The 24,846-nt window shown below is 43.8% G+C and overlaps 1 protein-coding gene and 2 pseudogenes across 2 annotated transcripts in view; 1 reads left to right on the forward strand and 2 right to left on the reverse strand.

Annotated features, from left to right (window-relative positions):
- The window catches only part of SLC35F3 (solute carrier family 35 member F3), a 412,819-nt gene that overhangs the window by 64,731 nt on the left and 323,242 nt on the right, over positions 1-24,846 (reverse strand). The gene's annotated exons all lie outside the window — the stretch shown is intronic.
- LOC110146569 (transcription factor BTF3 pseudogene) lies at positions 5,278-6,134 on the reverse strand (annotated as a pseudogene).
- Positions 21,753-22,665, forward strand: LOC110146582 (zinc finger protein 42 homolog; annotated as a pseudogene).

Here is a 24,846-nt window from a genome sequence, read left to right on the forward strand (position 1 = left end):
TCTCAGCTGCTGCATGTGGGATCTCTGATTCTCCTTGTGGCATGCAGAATCTTCAGTGGCGGCATGCGAACTCTTCTTTAGCTGTGGTTTGTGCAATCCAGTTCTCAGACTCTGCATCTTAACAAGCTCCCAAGTGATATGCTGCAGGTGGACCACCTGTCATATTTCGAGGCCCTCCCACTTCCTCAAAAGGACAAGCTCCCCCAAAGTGTTCCCCGGAAAAGCATGAAGCTCTGAAAGACTTTCCAGAATCACGCCTGCCTGAAGCAGCTTCTATCTTGCAAATGAAAGCAGGACTGTCATCACTTTGCCAGCTTCCTCTTTGTGCCCGGTCACCCCAGGTGGCTTTGTCAGCACCTCCAGATTCCCTGGGGGAGGGATTCCTGGGACATGGGAACGGGGAGCTGCAGCAGCTGCTGGGGCAGGGCAATGAAGAGAGCTCTCTGCCACTTGACACCTGTCTGAGGAATGCAGCTGGCTCGGAGGAAGATGGGCTGGGTCCACTGCGGGGAGCAGCCCAGGGCACCCGTGGTGTGGGGTTCTCCAGCTGGGGAAACTGGTGGCCGTAGGGGTGGAGGGGAGAGCAGACTGGCTGGTGGCTTGAGGAGCGTGGGGTAGGAGTGGGGATGAACCAGACATTCCCGCAGGAGCAAAGGCGTGGGCAGGGAAAGAACCCTGGCGGGCGTGTGGAGGCTGGGTGGCTCCCAGGAATGCTGAAATGACTTGGATTTTATTTCCCCATCATTAGAACAGGGAACGGGATTAGAGACAGGGTCTCTAAAGTAACATGCTATGAAAGGCTGACAAGGTTACACGGAGCTCCGCAACCCCTCCTCTCCCCACAGCGTCATGTCGGTACCACCCCCCACCAAAGCTCTAACAAAATGTGAGCTCCATATACACTACTGATGTGCATGCATGCTAAGTCACTTCAATCGTGTTTCAACTCTCTGCAATCCTATGGACCGTAGTCCACGAGGCTTCATGGGATTCTCCAGGCAAGAATACTGCAGTGGGTTGCCATGCCCCGCTTCAGGGGATCTTCCCGACCCAGGGATCGAACCTGTGTCTCTGCAGGGGTTGCACCCGTGTCTTTTACATCTCCTGCATTGGCTGTTTACCACTAGCGCCACCTGGGAAGCCCACACACTATTGATAGCATGTCTGAAACAGACAGTTGCTGAGAACATCTGCACAGCACAGAGAACTCTACTTAATGCGCTGCGGGGACCTGAATAGGGAGGAAGTCCCAAGGGAGGGGACGTGTGTACACACGGCTGATTCACCGCGCTGGGCAGAAGAAGCGGACACAACATTGTAAAGGATGCTGCAATAAAAACTAATAAAAAAGAAAGATCCATGACATTTCATTAAGTGAAGTATACAAATGTGTATACATTACATATTCATTTAACAATAGCAAACTCAGCACCTACTACGTGGCAGGAATTACTCTAGTCAGTGGAGATAAATGGTGACCAGATAGACAAAGGCCCTCCTAAAGCTGACACTCAAGTGGGCAGGCAAACAATGAACAAACAAACCAATTAATAATCAAAATGAAAGAAAAAACCTGAGCTCCTTCCCACAGCCATCAAGGCAACGTATTTCCCTCACTTCCATCCCTGGCTCCCCATCACATCCCACTGCTTTGGTCTTACTCACTTCTATGCTTCTCATCACACCAGAGTCTTTTAAAATAATTTTCTTCAGAGGACCCGCACCATTTGAAACTGCATTAATGTATATATTACATGTGCACACACATATCTTTATATATGTCATATACGCTTGCACTTATTTGAGCACATACATATATGCATGTGTGTGCACCTGTACATGAATGTGTGTGCATTTATGTGTTCACTGCCTGCTGCCTTCCCAAGAACGCACACCCCATGAGAACAGGCATGCATCTTACTGGCTATGCGATCACTAACGGTTGGGACAGGTCTTGGTACAACTTAAATCCTCAATAATGCTTGCTGAAGAAACGAGTAAGTTATGTGTCAATAATATCTTAATAAAACTGGGGGCAGGGAGAACAAGGAAGTGGTTGGATAAATCAACGATCACAAGATAAAGCAGAAAAGAAACACGGCAGGTGTTAAGAATCTCCTCCCACTTTGCAGATGTGGCAGCTGGATAAAAGGAGGACTGCGTGATTTGCTCAAGATTACAGAAAAGCCAGTAAAGACCAGGGGGAAGAAAAGCCACAAGCCAGGGACGTCCCTGGTGGTCCAGTGGCTAAGACTTCACGCTTCCAGTGCAGGGGGTCAGGGTTCCATCTCTGGTCAGAGAACTAAATACCCTACATCACAACTAAGTTCATCCCGCATGCTTCAAGGTAGATTTGGTGCAGCCAAATAAATACATATTTAGTAAAAAAAAGAAAGAAAGAAAGAAAGAAAAGAAAATCCCCCACCCAGGCTCTTCTGTCTCTCCCTCCCCCTGCAGCCGTGGTGGGTGGCGTTTGGACCAAGTTCTGGATCCAGGGGTGATATAAGGCCACTACGTGGGATACATTACTGCGCTGAACAGGGCTTTTTTTTTTTATAACAAGGGATCACTTTCAAGTTTATGCTTAGTTACCTCCTCTTTCCTAAGAAGATACCGCCCCCAACATGCACAAGTATTGTGGTTATGCCCCCTTATATGAACCCTCCCAGCCATGGCATCCCGTCATTTGGACTGAGGTTCCTCTTGTTGGACTGTGTATGACAATTGATTTTGTAAAGACCTCCCACCCTCCTCCCAGGTGATGTCAGAGAAGGAGGCATGGTCCCTATCAGAATGGCTATGGCCTTTCTCTTTTTCCTCCTAAGCAACTGAGAAATGGCTATTTTAAGTCTCTGATGGAAAGACACCCCAAAGCTTCCCTGGTTGTTCCACATGGGCCCCTTTGTACTCTCCACCTGCCTTCACCATGGTTGTTGGTGGTAAATGGCCAGATGTCAGCCTTTGTGAGCACCAAGTATTATCTATAACAAGGACTGAGCTGGAGTCCACTAACATCCAAGGCAAGATTTGTCCTTTTTTCATTTTTAATTTAAGCGTATTCCTACCTACTATTCTGCATGACACTTTTTTTGTTTCCTCCAGGTCTGCAGATCATTATAAAATAGAAACAGAGCCACAGAAAGTGACCTGTCTTGAGAAAGATTCTACCAGGAGGAGAGGTGCCACTGATGTGGCCGAGGGTTCTTTCCACGTGGTCTTCCGCGCATGCCCACCATGTTTCTGGTGATCTCCCATCTCAGGTGAGGGTTAGGGTTCTCCCAACTCAGGCCCTGGGCTAGGACCTAATGATGTATTTAGGTCAACAGGAAGGGGCCCTGCCTTCATGGAGGTGCCCGCTGAGTTGTTTAGAGACCACATACTGTAGGCTGTGATGTCAGAGTCTCTATGTAATGTCCCTCAGGCAAAGTGGACACAGATCCACAGAGACGCTGGGGGCTCCTGGCACCATTCCCAGGACCCCACCTCCCACTGTCTCCTCTGCCCTGAGGCTCTGCTCTGAGCATGCAGATTCTGGGGGTCGTGTCTCAGGGTAGATGAAAAAAGACAGGCCTGGAGGGCTTAGCTCCAGTCCAAGGCCATGTCGTGCCAGAGAACCTTGAACGCACGCTGTGTTTGTGTTTCAGAAATAGAAGAGACTTAGACCATCTGTATGTGGATTGTCACTGACTCCTGCTGGATAAAAATATCCCACTCATGGCTGTGAAGAAGGAGTAAAAAAATGCTAAGTCAGTGACCGTGACCAGGTCTCGCAATAGCCACCTCCCCCGGCGCTGCTTCGGGGAGGCAATTCCTATGTAAGCTTGGGTTCTGAGCTGAGGCCTCTAAGGAGATTCTGACTCTTGATTTCATAGATATGTGTCTTGGGCAGGTGAGTGATGAAAGCTGCCAGCGCCTCAGCCTCACATGGCAAATGAGGACAATCACGTCACCACTTCCCAAGTAGGGGCTCCCACTAGGTTTATAACATTTAGTAGAGGCACAGTGCTGAGAAGACTATGTGGCACATAGCAAATGCTGAATCAGTGTTACTTATCACCATCATCTTTTGTGTGTATATATCTCTATCTCTGGGGCTTCCCTGGTGGCCCAGCCGTAAAGAATGCGCCTGCCAATGCAGGAGACACATGAGATGTGGGTTTGATCCCTGGGTCAGGAAGATCCCCTGGAGAAGGAAATGGCAACCCACTCCAGTATTCCTGCCGGGGGAAACCCATGGACAGAGGAGCCTGGTGGGATATAGTCCATGGGGTTGTACTGACCACACACACATACAGAAATATGTATCCTGTGCTTAGATGCTCAGCTGTACCCGACTCTTCGCAGCCCCATGGACTGTAGCCCACCAGGCTCCTCTGTCCACGGGGATTCTCCAGCAAGGATACTGGAGTGGGTTGCCATGCTCCAGGGGATCTTCCCAACCCAGGGATCAAACCCAGGTCTCCCACATTGCAGACGGATTCTTTACCACCTAAGCCACCAGGGAAGCCCATGAATGTATATACACATACTCAGATATATATGTACCACGTATATCGGTCCATTTAACTGTCCATCCATCCTTCCATCTATCTACCACCTACATGTATCTATATATATATCTATGTACCTATGTATGTGTACATGTATATACATTTAACGTTCATAGGCATTTTAAACACCCCTCTGTCTCCACAATATTGAAAAAAGCACCTGTGTCCCCTTAACTAGGAATGACATAAAGTGAGAAGGGCAGGGAAATGCAATTGGAAACTTACTGAACTAAGGAGATTGTGAAATGCAGAATTTTCAGTCTTCCATCTGCAGCACTGAAGGTGAACGTCTGTGAGGACAGGATAGATGATGACTTGAGGCAAAGCCACTGGCCAGGGAGGTCCTCCTCACCTGAGAACACTGTCTGCACCATCACCCCTGCCTCTGCCGGGGTGACCCTTCACTGCTGGCTGGAGACGTGCGGAGCAGGGCGGCACTGGCAGTCAGCAGGGGCGCCGGCGTCTCCCGCCTCCACCTGGGCGTGTTCACACCCATGTCCCGTCTCCTGAAATGACTGCCTAGCTCCCTCACTTGGCAGCAGATTATGTGCTGTCTCTTGTGCACTTTCTTGTGTTCTTTTTAAACATGTCATGTGTAGTTGTACTAAATGAAACATAATTTCCCCAGAAATTCTAGACCATGTCTTTCTTTTTGTATCTATTCCCATTTTCCTGATTCCTCCACCCATGCCTCTATGTGTCATAGCTCATATTAAGCCTTTTTTTTTTTAACTAGGCAAAGAATTTTATTTATCTTTGTCTCAAACTTTATTCTTAGGCTTCTTCAGCTTCATTAGCTGCAAAGAATGAATTGTATATAAGCAAAAACTGAAAAGAGCTGCAGTGTCCAGGGGCTTAGGCTTAAAAATATTAGAGATCTAGATTTTATCAGATCCATAAACAAAATTTTAAAAAGCAGTCATAATATAAAATAACAGCTCCCAGTAACTTCTTCAAGATTTATCTCCTTCAGAAGTTAACTCAGTTCAGTTTGCTTCATTCTTGGAAGCCTCATCAAAATTCTCCACAAGATCTGGACTTTCATCATTATCCTCCAGTGGCAAGTGGGGCTTTTTCATCCACGGACTGTTTGGGCAGAGCTTCAGCCAGTCTCCTTAAACTGGTCAGACTGTCGGCACCAAGCTGGTTTAGGATGCTGGGGGGCATTTCTGTCAGTTGCTTTGTCTCAGCGTGGCTTGTAATGGTGAAAGTGTTTGCTGCCAGAGATGCCTGAACTTAAGGGTTGGTAAAGTGGATCACTGTTCCTTGATTTGTGAACATAGTCACCTCTTCAATACCAGAGATATTGTTTACCCCTAACTTCTTTAAAGAGAAGTTAAGTTTTTTGTTATCTGCTGTGGCTGTTCTATGAACCACCTTCTTTCTGCGAGCAGTTCCTTTCCCACCAATGCGCACTTGTGCCTGCAGTTTGGCGAGTTTCTCCTGGTTTACGATAGTTTCTTTCATCTGAGGCTCCTGTCCTCCGGTTCAGCAGGGAGGTGGAGGAAGGGATGCCGCCGCCTCGCCCCCAGGGCAGCCGCCCCTGGCCCGACCTCGACCCGGAGAGTCAGCCTGAGTGGGTGCGCCCGTGTCACATCGCCTTCCTCTCCTAAACCCTGTCCCTCCCTGTCTCGCTCCTTCCAGGAACTTCCCGTCCCCGTTCCCGTCCGCCTCCCACGCCAATGTCCAGATCCTTTTTGTACCTTGTTGGAGCCTTTAGTAAGATTTTTGCCTCTCCTAACAGGACCAAAATTCCAACAAGATACTTTTAATTGGAAAAAATATTCTCCTGAAAACAATCAGAATTTTACTGCCAACTAGTCTTAAGTGTTGAGCTATTTCATAAATTGCTTGTTTCATCTCTACAGCAAGTCCCCTACATACCAATGAGGTTCATTCCAAGAGCACATTTGTAAGTCCAGCTTGTTCATAAGTACAACAAAGTTAGCCTAGGGACCCAACTAACACAATCGGCTATATGGTAATTACTGAATTAGGTTTATAATACTTTTCACACAAATAATACATAAAAAGCAAAACAAAAAAAAAAAAACATTTCAAACCTTACAGTACAGTACCTTGAAAAGTACAGTAGTACCAGCTACATCATTGCTGCTTTTATGCTTGCTTTTGGACACCCTGGGCTAGAAATAAAGATGCTTACTACTGTAGTCTATACAGTGCTTTACAGTAAAATACAAAAAAGCACAACCATTGGTAGAGGAAGCATGCACGTGACAAAGTACACCAGACATGTGAACCAACTTACGTGACGGGCTATCTGAACATACATTCACATCTTTGAAAATTTGCAACCTGAAGGTTTGTATGTAGGGGAATTACTAAATATATATACACTTAAATGTATACAAATTTTTAACCAAAATACTATGTCCTAGAGATGGCCTGCTTGGTACACCAATGTAACTAAGTGGTATGTGATGAGAAAGAAAGGTTCAAAAACTGTCCTGCTGGTCCATCTACACTTATCCTTTACTTGGAAACCTCCCAGAGCCGTTTCCTGGCACCCCTGGGCTAGGGGGAACTTCCCAGACTGCTATTTATTTCCCCCATATCCAGCTGCTCCAGATTTCATTTCATCAGTTTGCCATCTTTCACCAAAATGGTCCCACAGGTTCTTTCAAGTATCCCCCAGACTCATTCCAACCTGATTCCAGACCCTCGCACTGATATGCAACCACCTAGGCAAAGGGTAGAAGAAATGCATAAAGATATATCGGAAGTCAGATGTTTGGCTTTGGGAATGAGTCAAATAAAAATCAATGCATTGATCTCACTCTTGGGCATATACCTGGGGAAGATGAAAACTCTAATTAGAAAAGAAACATGTGCCCAATGCTCACAGCAGCACAACTTAAAACAGCCAAGACATGGAAGCAACCTAAAAGTCCATCGACAGATGAATGGGTAAAGAAGACGTGGCACATGTCTACAACGGAATATTACTCAGCCACGAAAAGAGTGAAATAAGGCCATTTGCAGCAACATGGATGGACCGAGAGAATATCAGGCTTAGTGAAATGTCAGAGAAAGACAAATATATGATATCATCACATGCGGAATCTAAAAAATGATGCCAATGAACACATTTATGAACAGAAATAGATTCACAGACATAGAAGATAAACTTGCAGTTCCCAAAGGAGCAAGGGTGGGAGGGATAAATTAGGAATTTGGGATTAACAGATACACATTACTAACTGTAAAACAGATCAATAACAACAGATACAGCAAAGAGAACTATATTCAATATCTCCTAATAACCTACAATGGAAAAGAACTTGAAAAAGAACACTATAATATGTGTGTGTGTGTGCACACACTCTCTCTAGACATAATAAATATATATACATATAATATATATAGATATGTAAAACCAAAACACTTTCTACACACCTGAAACATCGTAAATTAACTATAAAGGTGAAAGTGAAAGAGTCGCTCAGCTGTGTCTGACTCTGCGACTCCATGGACCGTAGCCCACCAGGCTCCTCTGTTCATGGGATTCTCCAGGCAAGAATACTGAAGTGGATTGCCATGCCCTCCTCCAGGGGATCTTCCCTACCCAGGGAATGAACCCGTGTCTTCTGCACTGAAGGCAGATTCTTTACCATCTGGTAAAAGTATACCACCAAGGTATACTTTAGCTTAAAAAATTAATGCAGTGAAGGAGGGAGTTTCACCTACAGATAAAAAGACAGGGCAACTAGAGTGAGCCAGTATTGGTGCAGTCTGGAGCACAGGGGGTATCAGATGGTAACATCATGTTCACATGAATACATAATAGATGGGGGAAGGGGGCAGAGAAGATGCTGAAGGAAGAGCAGGAGAAACTCCGGAAAATGCTGACTGCACAGTCACTTCACACCATGAGGTCTAGACTCACACCCTTCCTGTTAATGACTTCTAGGGGCTGCCACCATCCTACTGAACAGGAGCAGGATCTTATGGTCCTGCCCATCCCCCCATGTCCTCTGCCTGCCTTTTGTCTGTGGGAAAACTTAGCCAAAGATAAGTTTAATCAGAAAAGTGAGAAAATGTAGAAACGAAGGGAGACAGTCAAGTAAAAGTGAAAGTCGCTCAGTCATGTCCGACTCTTTGCGATGCCACGGAATTCTCCAGGTCAGAATACTGGAGCGGGTAGCCGTTCCCTTCTCCAGGAGATCTTCCCAACCCAGGGATCGAACCCAGGTCTCCTGCATTGCAGGCGGATTCTTTACCGAATCACCAGGGAAGCCTGAAAATAGTCAGAGACCACATGCTAACACTTCAGTCATTAAGCACAGTCAAGGTCCTCCAGTTCCTTCTCAGGGGCTACAGAGAATACTCTGAGCCGCGTCCCGTGAGCTGTTTTGCAGATGCTGAAATCCCCATCAGGTGACAAAGTTAACTACGTGATGACCAGACTGTAGACATGACATAAACTTCCACAGTTCCGAGAACTGGCCTCAAAAAAAGAAAGAAAGAAATCAACCCTGGAACTGAAGATTAACTGTACTTCAAACAACCAAGATGATGCTGGTCAGGTCACCAATGACCCATTCCAAGATGACTGTCAAGAGCTGAATATGCTGTTCCTACTTCCTATCTTAGCCCACTGATTGTTGGAGGCGGGGAGCCGGCCTTTGGACTGGAATCTGTCCTCTCCCCATCCATGGCTGCCAGCATCCAAAATAAAGCAAATTTTCCTTTTCAGCACCCTTGCCTCTTTATTGGCTTTTTGAGCAGCAAGCAGCCAGAAGCCACTTTCCGTTACACTCTGAAAACTTCAAAATCCATCTGACACTTCTTGTACCATGCTGATCCCCGTGACTCACTAGGTGTGTCTTTGCTGTCCAAACTAGTAGAACGAAGATGGCGGAGGAATAGGACGGGGAGACCACTTTCTCCCCTACAAATTCATCGAAAGAACATTTGAACGGTGAACAAATTTCACAAAACAACTTCTGATTGCTAGCAGAGGACATCAGGCACCCAGAAATGCAGCCCATTGTCTTCGAAGGGAGGTAGGACAAAATATAAAAGATAAAAAGGGAATCAAAAGAGCTACGGACGGTGACCCGTCCTGGGAAGGGAGTCTTAATAGAGGAAGTTTCCAATCACCAGGAAACCCTCGCACTGGCGGGACTGGGGGAAGTTTTCAGCAATCTAACTGGGAGGAAAAATTAAACAAGGCCCACAGATTACGTGCCTAAAAGCAACTCCCAGCAGAAAAGTACCCCAGACGCCCGTACCCGCCAGCAACAAGCGGGGCGGAACGGAGAGGAGCGGGCGGCATAGCTTAGGGTAAGGACTGGCCGAAGACCCTGGGAGCGGTCGGAGGGAGCTTTTTTAAACTGTGGGATAGCAAGGGACAAAATTAACCGGCCCGAACACACTGCTGGCGGTTCGCAAAACAAAGGGACTGAGAAACTCCAGAGAAGAGCCGGCCCATCCCCGGTGGAGGTAGGAGGCAGGGGGGAGGGGAAAGGGGCAAACTCAGCCCCAGAGAAGCCACCCCCTCCCACACTGCAAACAGGCCTCGGGGTTCTAGCTAAAGACTTCCTGAGACCCGACTGGCGGTGCGTGCTGGGGCCGCGGAGGGAAAAAGCGCGCCGTACCCGGGGAGATTGTGCCCAAGCCTCTGCCTGCCTGGGCCCCTCGACGCGGAGGGAAAAGGCGCGCTGCACCCGGGAGAGTACGCCCAAGCCTCTGGCTGCCTGAACCGCTCACCGCGGAGGGAAAAGGCGCGCCGCACCCGGGGAGAGTACGCCCAAGCCTCTGGCTGCCTGAACCGCTCACCGCGGAGGGAAAAGGCGCGCCGCACCCGGGGAGAGTACGCCCAAGCCTCTGGCTGCCTGAACCGCTCAGGCCTGGGAAGGCACAAAACGCAGGCGCAACCGAATCTGCGCTTTTGTGGAGTACCCGAAAACTGGAACCGCACTCAACGCAGGGCGCGCTCCATATAGAGCAGCCGGGAGCCTGAGCAGTGTAGACGGGGAAAGCACTGACACCCCTGAGCGGGGCAAACCCAGTGTGGCCGGAACACGGTGAGCGCTATCCACACAGAGCGGTATCTGTCTGCAGCGCCCCGCCCTCCCCGTAGCAGGACTGAACTGAACTAGAGAACCTAAATAAGAGATCACCTCCGCCCGCCTGTGTCAGGGCGGAAATTAGACACCGAAGAGACGGCAAACAAAAGCCAAATAAACAAAGGGAACCGCTTCAGAAAGGACCGGTGCAACAGATTAAAATCCCTGAAGGTAACACCGACTACACGGGAAGGGGCCTACAGATATCGAGAAGTGTAAGCTGGAAAGAGGAGCTGTCTGAAATTGAACTGAACCTACGCTGACCGCAACAACTCCAGAGAAATTCCTAGATATATATGTATATATGTATTTTTTAATTAAAAAAATTTTTTTTCTTTCCTTTTTTAAATTATTTTTTATTTTCTCTCTTCTCTTTTAAAATTCCCTATTACTCCCCTATTACTCCTCAACTTTCATTTTCATATATTTTTACAATTTTTTTAATTAGTGAAAAAAATTTTTTTTTCTTTTTGTTTTTCTTTCCTATTTCCTTTTAAAGTCCTCTAATACTCCTCTATTATTCCTTAATTTTCATTTTCATTTCACTATAACCTTGCCAAAAAAAAAAAAAGAGAGAGAAACCCTATTTTTACACCAAACTTCATATACCTTTCTAAATTTTCTGTGTGTGTTTTTGTTTTTGTTTTTAAATATTGTATTTCAAAGAGTCTAACTTCTACACTAGATTCTTAATCTTTGTTTTTCAGTATGTGATATAAATTTTGGACATTTAAGAATCCAATATTCAGTTCCCATTTCTATTCAGGAGTGTGGTGATACTCTCCCACTTTTGACTCTCTATTTTCTACCTCAGAACACCTGTATTTCCTCCTTTCCCCTTCTCTTCCCAATCCAATTCTGTGAATCTTTGTGGGTGTCTGGGCTATGGAGAACACTTTGGGAACAGATAACTGCATAGATCTGTCTCTCTCCTCTTGAGTCCCCTTTTTCTCCTCCTGCTCACCTCCATCTCCTTCCTCCCTCTCCTATTCTTCATGTAACTCTGTGAACCTCTCTGGTTGTCTCTCATGGTGGAGAATCTTTTCACCATTAACCTAGAAGTTTTATTATCAGTGCTGTATAGTTGGAGAAGTCTTGAGACTATTGGAAGAATAAAACTGAAATCCAGAGGCAGGAGACTTGAGCCCAAATCCTGAGAAAACCAGAAAACTCCTGACTACACAGAACATTAAGAAATAAGAGACCATCCAAAAGCCTCCATACCTACACCAAAACCAACCACCACCCAAGAGCGAATAAGCTCCAGTATAAGACATACCATGCAGATTCTTTAGCAATGCAGGAACATAGACCTGAGTGTCAACATACAGGCTGTCCAAAGTCACACCTAACACATAGACCCATCGCAAAACTCATTACTGGACACTCCATTGCACTCCAGAGAGAAGAAATCCAATTCCACGCACCAGAACACTGACACAAGCTTCCCTAACCAGGAAACCTTGACAAACCAATCGTCCAACCCCACCCACTGGGTGAAACCTCCACAATAAAAAGGAACCACAGACCACAAGAACACAGAAAGCCCACTCCAGACACAGCAATCTAAACAAGATGAAAAGGCAGAGGTAAAGGAACATGAAAAAAGCCCACCAAGTCAAACAAAAGAGGAGGAAATAGGGAATCTACCTGAAAAAGAATTTAGAATAATGATAATAAAAATGATCCAAAATCTTGAAAACAAAATGGAGTTACAAATAAATAGCCTGGAGACAAAGATTGAGAAGATGCAAGAAAGGTTTAACAAGGACCTAGAAGAAATAAAAAAAAGTCAATTAAAAATTAATGATGAAATAAATGAGATAAAAAACACTCTGGAGGGAACCATGAGTAGAATAACAGAGACAGAAGATAGGATAAGTGAGTTAGAAGATAAAATGGTGGAAATAAATGAAGCAGAGAGGAAAAAAGAAAAAAGAATCAAAAGAAATGAGGACAACCTCAGGGACCTCTGGGACAATATGAAACGCCCCAACATTCGAATCATAGGAGTCCCAGAAGAAGACAAAAAGAAAGGCCATGAGAAGTTACTCGAGGAGATAATAGCTGAAAACTTCCCTAAAATGGGGAAGGAAATAGCCACCCAAGTTCAAGAAACCCAGAGAGTCCCAAACAGGATAAACCCAAGGCGAAACACCCCAAGACACATACTAATCAAATTAACAAAGATCAAACACAAAGAACAAATATTAAAAGCAGCAAGGGAGAAACAACAAATAACACACAAAGGGATTCCCATAAGGATAACAGCTGATCTATCAATAGAAACCCTTCAGGCCAGAAGGGAATGGCAGGACATACTTAAAGTAATGAAGGAGAATAACCTACAACCTAGATTACTCTACCCAGCAAGGATCTCATTCAGATATGAAGGAGAACTCAAAAGCTTTACAGACAAGCAAAAGCTGAGAGAATTCAGCACCACCAAACCAGCTCTTCAACAAATACTAAAGGATCTCTAGACAGGAAACACAGAAAGGTGGTATAAACGTGAACCCCAAACAACAAAATAAATGGCAACAGGACCATACCTATGAATAATTACCTTAAATGTAAATGGGTTGAATGCCCCAACCAAAAGACAAAGGCTGGCTGAATGGATACAAAAGCAAGACCCCTATATATGCTGTCTACAAGAGACCCACCTCAAAACAAGGGACACATACAGACTAAAAGTGAAGGGCTGGAAAAAAATATTCCACACAAACGGAGACCAAAAGAAAGCAGGAGTCGCAATACTCATATCAGATAAAATAGACTTTCAAATAAAGGCTGTGAAAAGAGACAAAGATGGACACTACATAATGATCAAAGGATCAATCCAAGAAGAAGATATAACAATTATAAATATATATGCACCCAACATAGGAGCACCGCAATATGTAAGGCAAATGCTAATGAGTATGAAAGAGGAAATTAATAGTAACACAATAATAGTAGGAGACTTTAATACCCCACTCACAACTATGGATAGATCCACTAAACAGAAAATGAACAAGGAAACACAAACTTTAAAGGACACAATGGACCAGCTAGACCTCATTGACATCTATAGGACGTTTCACCCCAAAACAATCAACTTCACCTTTTTCTCAAGTGCACACAGAACCTTCTCCAGAATAGATCACATCCTGGGCCATAAATCTAGTCTTGGTAAATTCAAAAAAATTGAAATCATTCCAGTCATCTTTTCTGACCACAGTGCAGTAAGATTAGATCTCAATTACAGGAAAAAAATTATTAAAAATTCAAACATATGGAGGCTAAACAACACGCCTCTGAATAACCAACAAATCATAGAAGAAATAAAAAAAGAAATCAAAATATGCATAGAAATGAATGAAAATGAAAACACAACAACCCAAAACCTATGGGACACTGTAAAAGCAGTGCTAAGGGGAAGATTCATAGCATTACAGGCCTACCTCAAGAAACAAGAAAAAAGTCAAATAAATAACCTAACTCTACACCTAAAGCAACTAGAGAAGGAAGAAATGAAGAACCCCAGGGTTAGTAGAAGGAAAGAAATCTTGAAAATTAGGACAGAAATAAATGCAAAAGAAACTAAAGAGACCATAGCAAAAATCAACAAAGCTAAAAGCTGGTTTTTTGAAAAAATAAACAAAATTGACAAACCATTAGCAAGACTCATTAAGAAACAAAGGGAGAAGAACCAAATTAACAAAATTAGAAACGAAAATAGAGAGATCACAACAGACAACACTGAAATACAAAGGATCATAAGAGACTACTACCAGCAGCTCTATGCCAATAAAATGGACAACTTGGAAGAAATGGACAAGTTCTTAGAGAAGTATAACTTTCCAAAACTGAACCAGGAAGAAATAGAAGATCTTAACAAACCCATCACAAGCAAGGAAATCGAAACTGTAATCAGAAATCTTCCAGCAAACAAAAGCCCAGGACCAGATGGCTTCACAGCTGAATTCTACCAAAAATTTAGAGAAGAGCTAACACCTATCTTACTCAAACTCTTCCAGAAAATTGCAGAAGAAGGTAAACTTCCAAACTCATTCTATGAGGCCACCATCACCCTAATTCCAAAACCAGACAAAGATGCCACAAAAAAAGAAAACTACAGGCCAATATCACTGATGAACATAGATGCAAAAATCCTTAACAAAATTCTAGCAAACAGAATCCAACAACATATTAAAAAAATCATACATCATGACCAAGTGGGCTTTATCCCAGGAATGCAAGGATTCTTTAATATCCGCAAATCAATCAATGTAATACACCACATTAACAAATTGAAAGATAAAAACCATATGATTATCTCAATAGATGCAGAAAAAGACAAAATTCAACATCCATTTATGATTAAAACTCTCCAGAAAGCAGGAATAGAAGGAACATACCTCAACATAATAAAAGCTATATATGACAAGCCCACAGCAAGCATCACCCTCAATGGTGAAAAATTGAAAGCATTTCCCCTGAAATCAGGAACAAGACAAGCGTGCCCACTCTCACCACTACTATTCAACATAGTTTTGGAAGTGTTGGCCACAGCAATCAGGGCTGAAAAAGAAGTAAAAGGAATCCAGATAGGAAAAGAAGTGAAACTCTCTCTGTTTGCAGATGACATGATCCTCTACATAGAAAATCCTAAAGACTCTACCAGAAAATTACTAGAGCTAATCAACGAATACAGTAAAGTTGCAGGATATAAAGTTAACACACAGAAATCTCTCGCATTCCTATACACTAACAATGAAAAAACAAAAAGAGAAATTAAGGAAACAATACCATTCACCATTGCAACAAAAAGAATAAAATACTTAGGAGTATATCTACCTAAAGAAACAAAAGACCTATACATAGAAAACTATAAAACACTGATGAAAGAAATCAAAGAGGACACAAACAGATGGAGAAATATACCGTGTTCATGGATTGGAAGAATCAATATTGTCAAAATGGCTATACTACCCAAAGCAATCTATAGATTCAATGCAATCCCTATCAAGCTACCAACGGTATTTTTCACAGAACTAGAACAAATAATTTCACAATTTGTATGGAAATACAAAAAACCTGGAATAGCCAAAGGAACCTTGAGAAAGAAGAATGGAACTGGAGGAATTAACCTGCCTGACTTCAGACTATACTACAAAGCCACAGTCATCAAGACAGTATGGTACTGGCACAAAAACAGAAATAAAGATCAATGGAACAGAACAGAAAGTCCAGATAATCCACGAACCTATGGTCACCTTATCTTCGACAAAGGAGGCAAGGATATACAGTGGAAAAAAGACAACCTCTTTAACAAGTGGTGCTGGGAAAACTGGTCAACCACCTGTAAAAGAATGAAACTAGAACACTTTCTAACACCATACACAAAAATAAACTCAAAATGGATTAAAGATCTAAATGTAAGACCAGAAGCTATAAAACTCCTAGAGGAGAACATAGGCAAAACACTCTCCGACATAAATCACAGCAGGATCCTCTATGACCCACATCCCAGAATTTTAGAAACAAAAGCAAAAATAAACAAATGGGACCTAATGAAACTTAAAAGCTTTTGCACAACAAAGGAAACTATAAGCAAGGTGAAAAGACAGCCCTCAGAATGGGAGAAGATAATAGCAAACGAAGCAACAGACAAAGGATTAATCTCAAAAATATACAAGCAACTCCTCCAGCTCAACTCCAGAAAAATAAATGAGCCAATCAAAAAATAGGCCAAAGAAATAAACAGACATTTCTCCAAGGAAGACATACTGATGGCACAAAAACACATGAAAAGATGCTCAACATCACTCATTATCAGAGAAATGCAAATCAAAACCACAATGAGGTACCATTACATGCCAGTCAGGATGGCTGCTATCCAAAAGTCTACAAGCAATAAATGCTGGAGAGGGTGTGGAGAAAAGGGAACCCTCTTACACTGTTGGTGGGAATGCAAATTAGTACAGCCACTATGGAAAACAGTGTGGAGATTTCTTAAAAAGCTGGAAATAGAACTGCCATATGACCCAGCAATCCCACTTCTGGGCATACACACCAAGGAAACCAGATCTGAAAGAGACACGTGCACCCCAATGTTCATCGCAGCACTGTTTATAATAGCCAGGACATGGAAGCAACCTAGATGCCCATCAGCAGACGAATGGATGAGGAAGCTGTGGTACATATACACCATGGAATATTACTCAGCCATTAAAAAGAATTCATTTGAGTCAGTTCTAATGAGATGGATGAAACTGGAGCCCATTATACAGAGCGAAGTAAGCCAGAAAGATAAAGACCATTACAGTATACTAACACATATATATGGAATTTAGAAAGATGGTAATGATAACCCTATATGCAAAACAGTAAAAGAGACACAGATGTATAGAACAGACTTGTGGACTCTGGGAGAAGGCGAGGTTGGGATGTTTCAAGAGAACAGCATGGAAACATGTATACTATTTAGGGTGAAACAGATCACCAGCCCAGGTTGGGTGCATGAGACAAGGGCTCGGGCCTGGTGCACTGGAAAGACCCAGAGGGATGGGGTGGAGAGGGATGTGGGAGGGGGGACCGGGATGGGGAATACATGTAAATCCATGGCTAATTCATTTCAATGTATGACAAAAACCACTGCAATGATGTAAAGTAATTAGCCTCCAACTAATAAAAATAAATGGAAAAAAAAAACAAAAACAAACTAGTAGAACGAGAAGCATCCACCAGGTAAGAAACACGACAGACAGAGGCAGGCAATCAGGTCTCACCGAGACAGCACATGGAACTAGGCAATGTTTCACTGGAAAAGCAAATCTACATAGCAGTGGTCACCATGACAACAGAGGTGGGGGGAGGATAGGAAAACAGGTGGGATTTAAGAAAGATTTGACACTGCTTCACACATCTTCAGCAAGAGCAATAAAGCTCTGATGAAGTCACAGGACACATACTCTCAGCAGGTGGAAGAGATCTTAACAGCACCAAGTTCGACTTCACATCCATCTCCTGACTTCCTTCACAGCCCATCTGATGGTGATTGGATTGGCCAATGCTTGCACCCCACGCTCAGCCCACCTTCCTGCTGTCTCAGGACAGATTCAAATGCAAGGGAGGACCACAAATAAAGAGGGCACAGGTAGAACAGTGCTCCAGCAGCTAGGTATGCTAAAGTGAAAGTGTTAGTCACTCTGAAAGTGTTAGTTGCTCAGTTGGGTCTGACTCCTTCCGACTTCATGGACTGTAGCCTGCCAGGCTCTTCTGTCCATAGAATTCTCTAGGCAAGAATACTGGAGTGGGTTGTCATTCCCTTCTCCAGGGGATCTTCCCTACCCAGGGACAGAACCTGGGTCTCCTGCATTGCAGGCAGATCCTTAACAGTCTGGGCCACCAGGGAAGCCAAGGTGTGGACAGGAAATGTTAAAGATGTCCTTGATGTGCAACTTCTTAACCTTCCTGATCCTGCGGTCCATGGCTGACATGAGTCATTCTGCTTCTAGAACCCTTATGTCCTATTTCCTATCTTTTAAGAAACTTTTCAATGATAGAGATCTACTGCTATTTTTTTCCTTTAATTTTTATCTGTTTTTGGCTGTGCTGGGTCTTTGATGCAACACACAGGCTTCTTGTTGTGGCAGCTTCTCTTTTTGCAGAGCACAGGCTCTAGAGCACATCGGCTCAGTAGTTGTGGCACATGGGCTTAGCTGCCCTGTGGCATGTGGGATGTTAGTCCCCAGTGCAAGGACGGAACCCATGTCCCCTGCATTCACAGGTGGATTCTGAGCCACTGTTCCACCAGGGAGTCCCCTACTGCTCTTTTGTCACTGTACTTTTCATACTCCGGCAAGTATACACAGTTTCAGAATATCCCAACAAGATGACCAGCCCGTGACCTTTAAATACAGTGGGTTTCACCCCCTCTTTGCTTGTGGTCCAAACATGTTTACTAAGGAGAGCTCGATCCCCAAATTACTGAAGGTCAAGGCATTATCACTATTCATTGGGATGATGACATCAGATCAACTCATTGGTGATATTTTAGTCTTTCTTTGCAAGCAAAGTCTATTAATGCTGTGATAGAGCTTGAGACTCAAATCACTGCTGAATGAGATTTTTGCTTTAGTCAGATTTTATTTGAAAGAATACACTTTACATTTTATAGCATTTTTATGGGTCTTAAAGGACGTCGCACACACCTGTAGAATAAAAAAAAAGGAAGTTTGATTTCAATGTTGCAAAAGGAAGAAGCTCTGAGTCAGAGAAGGTAATTACTATTTACTAATAATTCTAGGAATGAATCTACTCATCAACAAGACCAGACTCTAGATGTTTTCAGTTTCTGTACTGATTGTCTTCACAAGATTTCCACAACAAGTATTTCAATAACTTAAAAAAAAAAAACTATCTGTAAAGAATAAAGAATAAATTATCAACTGTTGGTGGTCTGTGGAAGTGTCAGATGCTCAGTTGTGTCAGGCTCTTTGTGACCACATGGACTGCAGCCTGCCAGGCTCCTCTGTCCATGGGATTCTCCAGACAAGAATACTGGAGTGGGCAGTCACTCCCTTCTCCAGGGGATCTTCCCTACCCAGGGATGCAACCTGGTCTCCCGCATTGCAGGCAGATCCTTCTCCTATTCTTCCCTGCCTGAGCCGCTGGGGAAGCCACGTTGGTGGTCTGCTCATGGCAGTAAATAGAAGTTGCCGTCCCAGCCCTGTGTCTGTCCCGGACTTCTGCCCAATAGGAGAGATGAGCTCAGATCAACAATCTACCCCAGAGGACTCCACTGGTGGTCCAGTGGTTGAGAGTCTGCCTGTCAATGCAGGAGACAATGCCTGGTCCGGGAAGATCCCATGTGCCACGGGGCAACCAAGCTCATGCATCACAACCCCCGAGCCCAAGCTCAAAGAGCCTGCGCTCTGCAATAAGAGAAGCCCGCATGCCCCAACTAGAGAAGGCTCGTGTCCCATAACGAAGACCCAGCACAGGCAAGCAAGAAAAAAGAAAATCTGTCTTCTGGTGGTGAGTACCAGAGTCACTCAGTGGATTAAATCAACTCATATTTCATCTTTAAAGTTACAGCTGCTACTGCTAAGTCACTTCAGTCGTGTTCGACTCTGTGCAACCCCATAGACGGCAGCCCACCAGGCTCCCCCGTCCTTGGGATTCTCCAGGCAAGAACCCTGGAATGGGCTAGTCTCCTACTATTTTAGGAAGTTTATGATTTGAACTTTATTAAGCTTTAAATTTCGCAATAAAATTCCAATGGCATAAAGAAACCAAAGAGTACACTAAGGCTATTGCTTCCAAATAAACTGTCCTGCCGCCCGAGCCTTGTTGCTGGACTGCCAAGGAAGCCTCCTCCTCAGGGTGGTTTTCTGACTCAGCGGCAGAAGCACAAGGCCTGTGAGATGGTTTCTTGGACCGGTATGAGTCGGGGGTGCCCCAAAGTCTGCATGACCAAAAGGAACTGAAACATACCCATACATAAAAATAAGGGTATTCATTGGGAGGTCTTACGCATTAATTGTGCTTCCCTGGCGGCTCAGGCATGAAGAATCCGCCTGCAATGCAGGAGGCACAGGAGATGTGGGTTCTATCCCTGGGTGGGGAAGACCCCCTGGGGGAGGGCATGGCAACCCACTCTAGCATTCTTGCCTGGAGAACCCCGTGGAGAGAGGAGCCTGGCGGGCTACAGTCCATGGGGTCGCAAAGAGTCGGGTACGACTGAAGTGACTGAGCACGCAAGCACATTACCTGGGATTTAAAATACCCAAACAACACTTGCTACTCAATTTGTCCCAGAGCATAGGTGAAAATGGGCATAGCGTTTTACACTTAAGAAGTGATGGTCAGGGATGCTGTGCCCTGCCACTTACCGGATTGTGCCATAAATGCCAAGGGCGGCATGGCAGCCCTGGAGAGATACGTGGGGGCTGGGACAATAAGGCTGGAAGGACTCCAGGCAGAGTGGTCTGCAGCAACATGGATGGCCTAGAGACTGTCATACTGAGTGAAGGAAGTCAGGTAAAGAAGAGGAATACAAAACAGGAACAGACTCCAGACTTAGAGAAGGAGCTTACAGTTGCCAGCAGGGAAGGATGATAGGAAGAGACAGTTAGGGAGTTCGGGATCGACTTGTACACACTGCTATATTTAAAATGTAAAACCAACAAGGACCTACTGTGTAGCACAGGGAACTCTGCTCAATGTCATGTGGCAGCCTGGATGGGAGTTTGGGGGAGAGTGGATACATGCGTATGTATGGCTGAGTCCTTTTGCTGTCTACCGGAAACAATGACAACATTGTTAACCGGCTACACTCCAGTATAAAATAACAAGTTAAAAAAAGGGGAGAATTCTGTAGTCAGCCTGGGCCAGCCCTGCACGTGACTATGGGGTCACTGAAGAACGTGCCACCTGGTGGATCTGGTGCATATATTCTGTTTCATTCCGGTTTCCTCCCACTTTGTAGGATCCTCTCCAAACGTTGCCTCTCAGAGATCACGACTTTGAGGATCTCCTCTAAGACAGCGCTAAGCAGTTGTAGGCAGGGCAGGAGAATTGGACTCCTGTTAACAGTTTTATACCAGGGAACAGTTCTGTCAAATGTGTGGATGCCAAGTTGCTTCAGTCGTGTTCGACTCTGCAACACTATGAATTGTAGCCTGCCAGGCTCCTCTGGCCATGGGACTTCCCAGGCAAGAATACCAGAGTGGGTTGCCATGTCCTCCTCCAGGCGATCTTCCTGACCCAGGGATGGATCCTGTGTCTCTTATGTATCCTGCACTGACAAGCAGGTTCTTTACTAACTAGTGTCACCTGGGAAGCCCCTTCTGGTATATAGCTCCATCCATTTTTTTTTTTAAATTTTACAGCTGGATTCTAGTTCTTTAAAGCATAAAGTAATTTAACACTAGATGTGAAAAAGCAAATATTTACACCACGTATCAAGCAAAACAAAAGGATGCTCAACAATCAGCTTAAGATCTAGAACATTTCCAGGTAAAGTAGGGTTGATTTCAACCTCTGTCGGGAGCATGACTAGCGGTATCTTCTTATCTCTTATCATTGAAAGGAACTGGAATTGGAGATACAGTGCATCACAGGAGCATGGGTGCTAGCTGAAGACAACTCAGGCAGAGAGCTCCTGCCTGGAAGTGACTGCTCTAACCTGGTGCAAACCTTCTCAGAGGGAACTAGCAGGATGCCATGAACCAGAGATTGAAGAAATGTAAAAAGACACTTGGCCAGAAAGGCCTGGGTAGAAGATCCATCAGTGGGGACAAGGTACCGCCAGCCCAGCAGGAACCTACTGATACAACGTGGACCTTATGTGGTGAGGATGTGTTCTATGAGACTCGTCTTCAGGCTGCTGAAGAGGATTCCTTCTCTGACTCTTACATAGAATGCATAAGAAGAAGTGAGTTTTCGGAACCTATCACGCAAGAAGACTCAATTCTTAAGTCCTTCGTCTGAAAGAAGGACTGGAACAAGGGCTTTCTCAACAGGTTCTTATAGCAAGCTCACTTCTTGAATGTTCCTTGGAATACACGAAAAAAAAAAAAAAGGCAAAATAAGAACTTCCTCAACAGATTGTTGGACAGAATCCAATTCTTGAGTTTTCTGAGTACAAAACAGGCAAGAAGCTTCCTCCCGGAGGATACCCAGCACTGACTTTCCAGATCCTAAACAGCTCACCGAACGTACTAGAATGAAGCCAAGCACAAATAAAGAATACGATGCTCCAGAAAAATAATTGTTTTCACAATGGATACATGAGAGAGTTTAACAATAGAGCATTCCTGAGAAAGCATCTCCGAGTTCACAGTCCCTGAGATCATGGATGTGCAGAAAGTGGGAAAGCCTTCAAGGAGAGCACAGAACTAAAAAGCCATTTTCTGGTTCACAATGAACTGAAGCCATTTACATGTACTCTTGAACAGTGTGGGAAAACGTTTTCCCTTTCCAATTTGTGTACACATGTACTGGGGAGAACCTTTTGTGTGTCTGCTTGAAGGCTGTTGCAACTTTATTCAATGAAATAACATGAAAGTTCACTTCTTAACTCATGCAAAAGCTAAAGTGAGTCAGTGAAAGAAGATGGAAAATAATCCTCCAACAGGATAACATGCGTGCTTAGTTGCTCAGTCGTGTCCAACTCTTTGCACCTCCCATGGACTGTAGCCCGCCAGACTCCTCTGTCCATGGGATTCTCCAGGCAAGAGTACTGGAGTACATTGCCACACCCTCCTCCAGGGGATCTTCTGGACCCAGGGATTGAACCCGCGTCTCCTGCACTGCAGGCAGATTCTTTACCATCTGAGCCACCAGGGAAACCCTTAAACAGGATAAGCATATTAACAAAAGAGTGCTTGGAGACAAATATGCCTCAGTGCCTCATTGACTATTGTTTCAGGAAATAATTTTTAAATCAATATAGCCACCATATATATATTTTTAAATGTTACTAAGATGCTCTTATAGTCTGTGATATTATTTTAGAACTCTGTGTATAAAATTACAGTGTGCTTCTAATAGTCAGGTCAGTAATGAACTTACTTCAAAAGCAGAATCTCTAGTTATCATAAATTGTATTTTTGGATATGGGCATTAATGTCTCATACTATAAAAATGAAATTAACTTTGCTTTTTAAGTTTGTAGTTTTCAATTGTTTAGCTTTTTCCTTTTAGGAATATACTTCTTAATACATGTGATAATTCCAGGTGGCACAGTGGCAAAGAATCCGCCTGTCAATGTAGAGGAGCCTGGTGGGCTACAGTCATGGGGTTGCAAAGAGTCAGCCAAGATAGAGCATATGCACATAATCCTAGAGAATGCAAATTTTGCATTGAATTGTCAATAAATGAATGAGTAGCTTAACTTTAAGTTAAATATGACATTTAATCATTTTACTTTTTATCATTGTATCAAACCATATTGAAACCATATGGTAGATGTAAATGGTTATTTGATAGTATCAATCCATTTGAATCCATTTTAGATATTTTAAAATAAAAGGAAATAATCCCACTCCAAAAGAACTAAGACAATATGTCCTTCTTTTTCCTCCTTTCCCCCAATAAAGTACTGTTATCCTGGGCTTATCTTCCCTATATATTTCTTCATAGTATATATACTACATATATACACCACTAATCAGTACGTAGTTAAACTTTGTACGCTTTAAACTTTGCATCAGTGGAATTACACTGACTCTCTTCTCCTGTGACTTGCTCTTTTTCTTTTTTTCCTAACACTCTGCTCCAGAAAGTCATCCTTAGAGATGCCTACTGCTGAGTTTCATTCATTGCCACTGCTCTATGGGATTCTATTGTGTGTGTATAACACAAATTATTTCCATGTTGCTACAGGGGTATTTGGGCTTCCTTGGGGGCTCAGGAGGTGAAGAATCTGCCTGCAATGCAGGAGACCTGGGTTTGATCCCTGGTTCAGGAAGATCCCTGGAGAAGGAAATGGCTCCCCACTCCAGTATTCTTGCCTGGGAAATCTCAAGGACAGAGGATCCTGGTGGGCTACAGTTTATGGGGTTGCAAGGAGTCGGACAGAACTGAGTGAATAACACACACACACACACACACACACACACACAGGGGTATTTGGGTTGTTTTCTGGTATTTTGTTATTACAGACTTTGTGGTTGCTATGAACAGTTTTTAAAAGGGATAGTACCAACTTAGCCTTCTACCAATGAGTACAAGCTCTAGATATTGCACATGGCACTGTCTGATTTGTTAGTTTTGCCAGCCTGGTGGGCATAAAAGGCATCTCCCATAGGTCTTCATGTAAAGTTCCTAGATCACTAAAGGAAGTTGAGCATTTCATATATTTATTGGCCAACAGGTTTTCTCTTCCATGGCATGCAGGTTAAACCCTTTGCCCATTTTTCTATTATTTTTTTTTATAATAAGCAAGATATTTAAATATCTTAAAATTTGATTAAAAACTAGGTGCCCAGAAATAGAAAAAAATCCACCTTAACATTCATACAGAATCTTAAAGGATGCCAAAGAGCCAAAACTATCCTGAAAAGGAAGAGCAAAATTGATTCTTGATGTCAGGATATAGTACAAAGCTACAATAATCAAAACAGTGTGGTACTGGCATAAGGACAAAGAAAACAATGAAATAGAACAGACAGCCCAGAAATAAATCCTCACATATACAGCCCAGTGAT

Source organism: Odocoileus virginianus, chromosome 7, assembly GCF_023699985.2.
Source record: "Odocoileus virginianus isolate 20LAN1187 ecotype Illinois chromosome 7, Ovbor_1.2, whole genome shotgun sequence".
In the NCBI taxonomy this organism is placed as follows: domain Eukaryota; kingdom Metazoa; phylum Chordata; class Mammalia; order Artiodactyla; family Cervidae; genus Odocoileus; species Odocoileus virginianus.